Source organism: Erythrolamprus reginae, chromosome 6 (genome assembly GCF_031021105.1).
Source record: "Erythrolamprus reginae isolate rEryReg1 chromosome 6, rEryReg1.hap1, whole genome shotgun sequence".
NCBI classification, from domain to species: Eukaryota; Metazoa; Chordata; class Lepidosauria; order Squamata; family Dipsadidae; genus Erythrolamprus; species Erythrolamprus reginae.
This window is the reverse complement of record NC_091955.1, coordinates 76,258,090-76,268,171: the sequence shown is the minus strand read 5'-3', so window position 1 is coordinate 76,268,171 and position 10,082 is coordinate 76,258,090. Positions and strand designations below refer to the sequence as shown.

At 42.9% G+C, this 10,082-nt stretch overlaps 1 protein-coding gene across 1 annotated transcript in view; it reads right to left on the bottom strand.

The window, feature by feature from the left end:
• The window catches only part of HIPK2 (homeodomain interacting protein kinase 2), a 240,934-nt gene that overhangs the window by 110,444 nt on the left and 120,408 nt on the right, over positions 1–10,082 (bottom strand). The window lies entirely within an intron of this gene.

The window sequence follows — 10,082 nt, the reverse complement described above, 5'->3', positions numbered from 1 at the left end:
TAGTTTTTGTGTATGATTCGATTGTGTGCTTGTTTTTTATATATTGGGGCTCTTTTGGATTTTTTTAACTTAAAACTGTAATTTAGATTGCGAAATATTAGATTTGTTACTATGTTTTGTTTACCATTGTTGTGAGCCGCCCCGAGTCTGCGGAGAGGGGCGGCATATAAAGCCAATAAATCTAATCTAATCTAAATCTAATACAATTAGTTACCACCATTGCTATACAAAAAAAAAGATGCAATAGGGTGAGTATCTATTAGCTTTCTCTGGAAAGCCAGTGCTGTCAAGCTGTTTGTTCCATAAATATATAATTTCACTGACACTTTTCCACTAAAAATATAGTATCAGTGCATGTTACGCCAAAACCAACAATTCATATTGAGGCTTAGTGTATGTTGTAAACTTAGTGAATGATTTTGGTCCTTGATCATATGGATTGCAATAAGGAATGGACGACACTAAGGTAGTGTTATGTATCGCGGCAGATCCGATTGGGTAAAACCTTCCCTGCAGCCATTGGCTGTTGTTGGGGAAGCCCTATTTGGGTGGGCATAATACGGTTACACGATTGGTGTTTCTGTCAGCAAAGTTCCTGTATAAATAGTTGTCATGTTAATTGCGGCTGAGTTCTGCCGACCGATTTCAATAAACCAGTTCTCACTATTACCTGTTTCCGAAGGGGTCTTCTTCCGACATATTAGGTAGGAAGCTTCATATACTTAGCTGAAAGCATTTTGCTCAGGAGACGAGAGCTAGGGAAAACCAATGTTCTACTGGGATCCTTTCACCTTGGGATATCAAACATAAGCATCCATAGGATTGGAGGCAGGAGAGAAGGAAATGGCGGTACCTAGATCACCAGAATATTCGTCAATAAGAAGCCTTTACACCATGATGCCTTCCAATTGTTGATAATCAGGCTTGTTAGAAATTCTGAATGATTACAGTAGAACCTCAGGTTGAGTAAGATGAATCTAGGGATTTACTATAGCCTCACTATAGCCATTATTATTAGAAGTAAGTATTAATTATAATTACAGTTTTTTAAAAAACAAACCAGTATTGCTTTGGGCATTACATCATCCAGCAGCTGATTCAAAGTAAGACTATGTGTAAATAGATGTATAAATTAAAGATTACTAGTAATTTTTTCCCTCCTCAGATGTATGTACAGTGGTACCTCTACCTAAGAACGCCACTACTTACGAACTTTTCTAGATAAGAACCGGGTGTTCAAGATTTTTTTCCCCTCTTCTCAAGAACCATTTTCCACTTATAAATCCGAGCCTCCAAAACTGTAAACGGAAAAGGCAGGGAGAAGCCTCCATGGGGCCTCTCTAGGAATGTCCTGGGAGGAAACAGGGCCAAAAAAGGCAGGGAGAAGCCTCCGTGGGGCCTCTCTAGGAATCTCCTGGGAGGAAACAGGGCCAAAAAAGGCAGGGAGAAGCCTCCATGGGGCCTCTCTAGGAATCTCCTGGGAGGAAACAGGGCCAAAAAAAGCAGGGAGAAGCCTCCGTGGGGCCTCTCTAGGAATCTCCTGGGTGGAAACAAGGCTGGAAAAGGCAGTGAGAAGCCTCCATGTGGCCTTTCTTGGAATCTCCTGAGAGGAAACAGGGCCTACACCCTCCCTGTGGTTTCCCCAATCGCATTATTTGCTTTTACATTGACTCCTATGGGGAAAAATTGCTGCTTCTTAAAACCTTTTCTACTTAATGTTCTGCCGGGCTCTGTGATAGGAGCCTCACAAAAATTCAAGGGTACAAATTACACACACACACACACACACACACACCGTTTGAAAATTCAAAACAATGTTCTGTATCACAAAATTCAAAACAAACAAAGCACTCTTTTTGTATTGGAAAGAGCACTTGTCCCAAAACAACCGGGTAGTCTATACAATTTCCCTTAAGCAGTCATTAAGTACTTAGCTAGCAGCTGTGAAGACACTTCACACTCCTTCTTCTTCAAACGAAGTGACTGACGCACACACACACACACACACACACATTGCTCTGCTTTGTTTTCCAAGGCGTGAAAAAGCAACAATGTCCAGCAACACAAGAATCAGATATTCTTCCGCAACGGCCAAACCCACATGATGCTATTTATAGCAGCAGCCCAAATTACTGGAGCCCCACCCAAACACAGGTGGCCTCCCTTATTTCCTGTAATATGTTCTTACTTGGTCTCGTCTACGCATAATTCTGCACTTGCGCAGGTCCAAAACGTCATCATCTGAATCAAGGGAAGATAAGGGAGATTGACTGCCTGGGCTGTGTGCCAAGCCCTCCTCTGCCGGGTCACTGTCACCTTCTTCTTCATCTGAAGAAACTAAACTCTGAACTGATTATGTCGGCAATAACACAGGCCTGTGACATGTTGAATTTTCCCCTGCATCCACCTCCACATTCCCTGGGGCAGGAGCTGGGCCAGAGCCAACCACAACACTTAAGAACCTGGTCACAGAACGAATTAAGTCCTTAAGTAGAGGTATTACTGTATTTCAACCCTTATTGTGTAGACTCAGAATTACCACCCCCAAAGCTTGAAGACAAAATTAATTGAAATCATGGTATAGTTATCCATAGATAATCATGGACAATTCTGTACATAATAGCATTTTTCTTTGTTTTGTGGACAGAGTTCCTGAAATAGGAACAGTCTATTTAAAAAGAGAAGAACAGATGGCGTTCCTCCCCTTGTTGGACCCTACTCGTAGTAAGCTCCGTCGGTTTATTCATTTCTTCCCAAACGAACAGATTCCAGTCATTTCTCATAATTTCCTTGCGCCACAGGAAAGTCCTGATTACTTCATCCTTTCTCATATGTATGTAACCACTGTTGTCCCAGCAATAATGAGCTGTTATTTCCCACATTCTGCTTTTGCTATGCATTCTTCTTCTCTTACAGTAAACACAGCTTGCAATCTTTTTATACAACAAGGCTGCTTTCCAGCATGTGCTTTTAAAAACATAATGCAAATATAAAAAGCTAGGTCTTCTATTTCTGCGGAATGCAATGGGGGGGGAATTTTGCAAACTTGTTCATTCTTACCTGCCTGTATTGGGAAGCTAAAACAATTGTCACACTTCTATCCCAGGCATCTCCTGTGTCGTGTTTAAGATAATAAGCAAGGGAGGGCTACTAAACAATAACCAGCTCTTGAAATTGCTAACGGAACACAGAAGCATTTACTCTCAATCATTGGTCAAGGTGAACAAAACACCATTGTCCTACCATGCCTGCTTACTAAGTCTCACGATTATTTGGTGGTTTATCCTTCTTCGTGAAGTTTCAGCTTTTGGAATCTTGTATGTGAATAGAAATAAGCTGTTCTGCCCCAGTGAGGCCGTCAGAGGAGGTAAGCTTAGGGAAATAAATGCAAGTAACACAAATTATGCATTATAAAATTTGAATTGCAAACTCAGGATGATTGCTCTCTTCATTTATATAAAAAAAATCCTCCACATGTTGTTTAGAACAGTGTTTTTCAACCAGTGTGCCGTGGTCAGGTGTGCGGCGAAGAAGGAAGCTCAGGTTCTGGTCTCGCAACTTTTTGCTGAGAGTGAGAGAGAGAGAGAGAAAGAAAGAAAGAGAGAGAGAGAGAAAGCAAGAGAGAGAAAGAAAAGAGAGAAACAGAGAAAGCAAGAGTGAGAGTGAGAGAAAGCAAGAGAGAGAGAGAGAAAAGGAGAGGAAGGGAGAGAGAAATGAGCAAAAAGGGGAGGAAAAAAGAGAGATGAGAAAATGATTGAGACAGAGAATGAGAGAAAGAGAGAGAAACAAAAGAGAAGAGACTCTTGATTTAAAGCAAAAAAGCACCCAAAGAATAAGAGAGAAACCCCCCCCCCCAGCCCTCACCTGTTTTTGGAAATGGTTCAAGAGTGTGTATACCCACACAAGGGTGGGGAGGAGACAGATGGAAAAAGAGATGAGAGTGTCTTAGGGTGTCATTTTGTGTCATTTTGGTTGGTGGTGTGCCCCAGGATTTTAAAATGTAAAAAATGTGCCGCGGCTCAAAAAAGTTTGAAAATCACTGGTTTAGAATTCTACCTCTACAATTGGGAAGAACTGTAGAAGATGAACAGGTTGAACTAGTATGGAGTCCCTGGAAGATACAAAAATCCAGCCACTCTTGAGATCCATTTGACTCTTACCTGCGTCAAATTTGTCTTGACCATTGGTACATCAGCTTCTTGCACAGGCTGTATGGAATAAACTCACAGTGCTTTTGAACTCTATCCTGGCTCCTGGTTCCTTCTGCCCGACAAGAACATTCCAATCATAAAAGGAGCATATGCTGTTTTAGTGGCAAGAAGACAATAACTTGCAACTAAAGAAGCAACTAAAATGATAAAGGGACTAGAGACCAGGTCATACAAGGAAAGGTTGCTGGAACTGGGCATGGATAGTCTAGTAAAAAGAAGGGCTAGGGGGGAACACGATAGCTGTATACAGGTACTTAAGGGGTTGCTACAGAGAGGAGGGGGACACACTGTTTTCCAGGGCACCAGAGGGCCAGACGAGGAACAACAGTTGGAAACTGACCAAGGAAAGATTCAACCTGGAGATAAGAAAGAATTTCCTGACAGTGAGAGCGATCAACCAGTGGAACGGCCTGCCAGTGGAGGTTGTGGGCTCCCCAACTTTGGACACTTTCAAGAGGAGATTGGACTGCCATTTGGCTGGGGTGGTGTAGGATTTCCTGCTCAGGCAGGGGGTTGAACTTGATGACCTGTAAGGTCCCTTTCAACTCTAATAATAAATAATAAATAAATAAAATAAAAATAAACTTATAAAGGAAAGATAACTACATTGGACTCATTCCTTGAATCGGAGAAGGGAGAAAGTTGGGTTCTATCATAAAAGACCCACCATGAGTCTATCTTGGATGCAAAGGTGGCACAATTTTGTGAAGAGCCTCTTCCTTAGAGTTTATGACAAATTCCAGGAAATAGGCTCTTCACAAAATGTGCCATCCTTGCATTCAAGGTGATTCATGATGGGTCTTTCAAGGTTCAAGGAATGAGACCAACATCATCATCTTTACTTTGTAAATTAATGTCTTCTTGCTACTGCTGCATTTCAATAGTTAGTGAAGCAAATGTCTAGGGTGGGTGTGTTTCAGCTGGTTCACGCCAGTTCAGGTGAACCAGATGTAAATTTTAGATCTGGTTCGCCGAACCCGTAGCTGCAAGGGCTGGCTGGCTCTGCCTACCCCACCCCACCCCTCCCATGTGGCTCATTTTGGAAGCCAGATAAGTCAGGGTCCACGAGGAGACTCTGACAGGGGGGAAAACAGGCCTAGAAGTCTGGAAACGGGCCTGTTTCTGGCCTCTGGAGGGCATGTGAAGTCCAGGAGAAGCCGTTTTTGTCCTCCCAGAGGCTCAAGAAACGCCTCCAGAACCCGGGGAAGACGAAAAATGGGCCTCCTGGAACTGGGCCCATTTCTGCCCTCTGGAATGCCTCTCTGGAGCCCATGGGCAGCCATTTTTACCCTCCCGAAGGCTTTAAGGCCCTCAGAGCCTGTGGGAGGGGATGAAAATGCCCTGCCTAGCCATGGTACAGGAGGCCAAATAGGTCACGACCATCCAGCAACTGGACACAGAAATGTTTTTTAAAATTTTTGTATCCCACCCCTGAATGTCCCCCTATAAATAATTTTATTTTGCTATATATAAAACGTATGAATCTTCACATTGTCCTAAATAGCATCAGTCAACTCTACGTCAGTGTCCAAAGAGAGAGAGTACAGTTTGAACCAAAATTCTTATACTGCCGTTAAATTGCAATGCAACATTGGAATTGAGATCCTCAAATAGTCAATCAGTGGAGCTTCTTCACATACACACACACACACACACACACACACAAACACACTCATAATCATACCTTCCATCAATATACTAAAATACTCCTAGAGCCAAATGAAATAGTGGGCATATTTTGTACCAAATAGTTTTTCTAAGTTGGGCGAAAAAACTATTCATTTCTGCTCGCCTTCATAAACAGAAAGCTAATGGTTGACAATGTTCTGGCCAGCTATTTCCTACATTCCAAAGCAGGTCAATAATCAAATCAAGGACAAGTAAACCAGAGAAAGTCCTAAGGCCTCTATCCTTACTATGTAGAAAAAATAGCATGTAGAGTATGTAACAACACAGACCCAAGCTATGTTTGCATGTAATTGTAAACCAGAATACCTGATTTATCAAAAGCAATCTGTAAAGATATTAATTTATTGAAAGAACTTATAGAGCTTCTCAACTTACATAGTAAACCTATGTAGTTCCCAATAACTGACAGAAATAGAGCAAACATGCCCACCAGCTATTAACTATCTGGTTCAACCCCTATCCTAGCCAGGTTTTCACCACCTCCCCAAAAGCTAAAAGATGCTCTAGATACAGTGGTACCTCTACCTAAGAACGCCTCTACTTACAAACCTTTCTAGATAAGAACCGGGTGTTCAAGGGTTTTTTTGCCTCTTCTCAAGAACCATTTTCCACTTACAAACCTGAGCCCCTGAAACTGTAACTGGAAAAGGCAGGGAGAAGCCTCCGTGGGGCCTCTCTAGGAATCTCCTGGGAGGAAACAGGGCCGGAAAAGGCAGGGAGAAGCCTCCATGGGGCCTCTCTAGGAATCTCCTGGGAGGAAACAGGGCCTCCACCCTCCCTGTGGTTTCCCCAATCACATGCATTATTTGCTTTTATATTGATTTCTATGGGAAAAATTGCTTCTTCTTACAAACTTCTTACAAAGAACCTGGTCACGGAACGAATTAAGTTTGTAAGTAGAAGTACCATTGTACTTCCTATCCCTACTGAGGATCCATTTCAGTCCTATTATTATTATTATTATTATTATTATTATTATTATTATTATTATTTATTAATTAATTAGATTTGTATGCCGTCCCTCTCCGAAGACTCGGGGCGGCTCACAACAGTAATAAAAAAACAGTATAATAATGAAACAAATCTAATAATAAAATTACATTAAAAAACCCCAACAATTAAAAACCATACAGCACATACATACCAAACATAAAATATAAGAAAGCCTGGGGGAGATGTATTAATCTAACTAACCACTTCCTGGTTAATTTCCTGCATTGAATGTACCTAATGTTCCTCTTTATTTTCATCTTTAAAATGTATCTGTCTGTCATACAATCTTTCATAGTATGTGCTCCATTTATTCCCCTTGTTAGGTTAGCTTTTCTGTTTCCTGAAGAAAATCCTAAATCTTACAATTTCCTGGACACTACTAAGAAGTAATGTTGACTCTTCCTGGATTGTGCCATTCTTATATTGTCCAGTATTGATGTAGTCTTTTCCTGCCTAAATCTGCATTTATCTCTGTGTATTTTTTATAGTTCTGATGATCATAAAAGAACAACTCAGTTTTACACGGCTCAACATCACAGCTGTTGGTGATGTTATCGTTAATCACTTTATTAAAATAAAGTTTTAAATTTAAATTGCAGTCTGCTCACAGGATGGGTCTAAATTTATGAGTTAAAAGTGCTACAATTGAATCACCTTTATATAACAATTAGGTGTCACTATTGATGACACTATGAAATGTTCAGCAATTATAATAATAAATGACAACCTTAATAAGAATTTTTTAAAAATCCTATTTCTAGTCACCATGATTTTTTCTAGATGTTAAGCTATTTGGATCACATCATATTTTTGCTCTTGATACTATAAATAATATGCATAATAAATATACAGGAACATGCTACTTGGAAGTAACGTTTTCTAGTACATATTTTGCCTAACAGATTTGTATCTTGTGTGTTCTTGGAAATAATTATCTCTGTGTTTTAGCAACTAGGAAAAGAACGTCTCGGAGGAATAAAAATAAATATAGAAGCTCTCTCCTACCTACATATTCCTGTGCTAAAAATCTGTTTCATCTTATTTTGTCTCTATTAATTTTACAGTGAAGCATAATATTTGCCTCTCAGCTGGATGATTTGCGTCTCTTAGCAGCCGTCAGCTGAGAGAATTGACAATCAGGAAGCATCTTGCCACGACATTATCTCTTCTCCTTCTTCCTTCCGCCCACCCTACCTTCAAAGGTTCATCTTTGAAAAAGCAAGGGAAAAAAAAAAAAGAACATACAAGGAATGGCACTTAAATACTTACTGGTAATAGTTTCTTCCTCTTGTTTTCCGCCAGAGACAGAATCGTAGGAGTTGATTTATACCAATATTTAAACCAGTGATGGCGAACCTTTTTTTTCTTGGTTGCTGAAAGAGCATGTGCATTGCTATCGCGCATGCGTGAGTGCCCAAACCCATAATTCAATGCCTGGAGAGAGCGAAGACAGCTTTCCCCGCTCCCGGAGGCTCTCTGCAGGCTGGAAACGGCCTGTTTCCCAACTTCTGGTGGGCCCAGTAGGCTCATGTTTTACCCTCCCCAGGCGCCAAAGGCTTCCTTGGAGCTGGGGAAGATGGTAAAAATGCCCTCCTCCATCCCCCTAGAAGCTCTCTGGAAGCCAAAAGTGCCTTCCCATAGCCTCTGTGCAAGCCAAAAATCAGCTGGCCAGCACACACATGGACATTGGAGCTGAGCTAGGGCAACAGCTTGCGTGCCAGCAGATATGGCTCCGTGTGCCACCGGTGGCACCAATGCCATAGGTTCATCATCACTGGTTTACACTATTGAGTTCATTCCTCTTTTTCGGTACAGGAATCCAAATGAAAGCACTCCAAAGAGATGCAGTCCAGCTCTGAACAGGAGAAATCACCGTCTCTCTGGATAATTGATTTCACTGTCATGGGACTGAAAATGTTTATTTCTGTCTATCACCTTTTCTAAAAGTTTAGCCTGAGTGGTCAGGCCATACAAAGGTCCAAGATTCGTACCTCTTAGTGATGCTCATTATAGGAACCAGGAAGTTACATAAGATCTAGACCAGTGATGGCAAACCTTTTTTGGTGTGTGTGCACGCACTAATGCGTGTGCACGTACCTATACCTATTCCCTCCCTATCACGCATGTGCTCACACACCCCCATACTGTCCCTGTGCATGCACCCAACCCTCCATCCCATCTCCGTGCATGTAAATAGGCCTCATTGAAGCCCGGGATGGTGAAAAAAACATCCCAATGGACAAACCAGAAGTTTGGAAAAATGGACTTCCTGTTTGCCCATTGGGGCATTGAGTTCATTAAGTCTTTCCTGATACGTTTTATACTTAAGACCTTCCACCATTCCTGTAGCCAGTCTTTGGACCCGTTCAATTTTGTCAATATCTTTTTGTAGGTGAGGTCTCCAGAACTGAACACAGTACAGTGATCCCCCGATCATTGCGAGGGTTCCGTTCCAGGACCCCTAGCAATGATCGGGTTTTCGCGAAGTAGCGCTGCGGAAGTAAAAACACCATCTGCGCATGCACAGATGGTGTTTTTACTTCCGCAGCGCTAGCGAGGAGCCGAAGATTGGGGTTCCTGGGAAGGGGACTCAGCTTGTCCGCTGCCCGCTCGCGCATCGCCCGCCCACGCCGTTCATTCTCGCCGCTTCCCAGCTGAGTCCTGAAGCGAATTCGCTTCAGGACTCAGCTGGGAAGCGGCGAGAATGAACGGCGTGGGTGGGCGATGCGCGAGCAGGCGGCGGACAAGCCGCTCGCTCGCGCTCGCTCGCGCCGCTTCCCAGCTGAGTCCTGAAGCGAATTCGCTTCAGGACTCAGCTGGGAAGCGGCGAGAATGAACGGCGTGGGCGGGCGAAGGGCGGGCGGCAGCGAGGAGTTTGCGTGGGCGGTGGGGAAACTCCTCGCTGATGCCCGCCGCTCGCCCTCCCGCCAGCAAGAGGGGGAAGACCTAGGGAAGCCGCCCAGCAGCTGATCTGCCCGGCGCCATCTACGCATGCGTGCCCATAGAAAAAAAGGGCGCGCATGCGCAGATGGTGTTTTTACTTCCGGGTTGCAAAATCGCCATATAGCCATTTTGCAATGATCGGGGTCGCAATACCCGGGGGATCACTGTATTCCAAATGTGGTATCACCAGTGCTCTATATAAGGGGATCACAATCTCCCTCTTCCTGCTTGTTATACCTCTAGCTA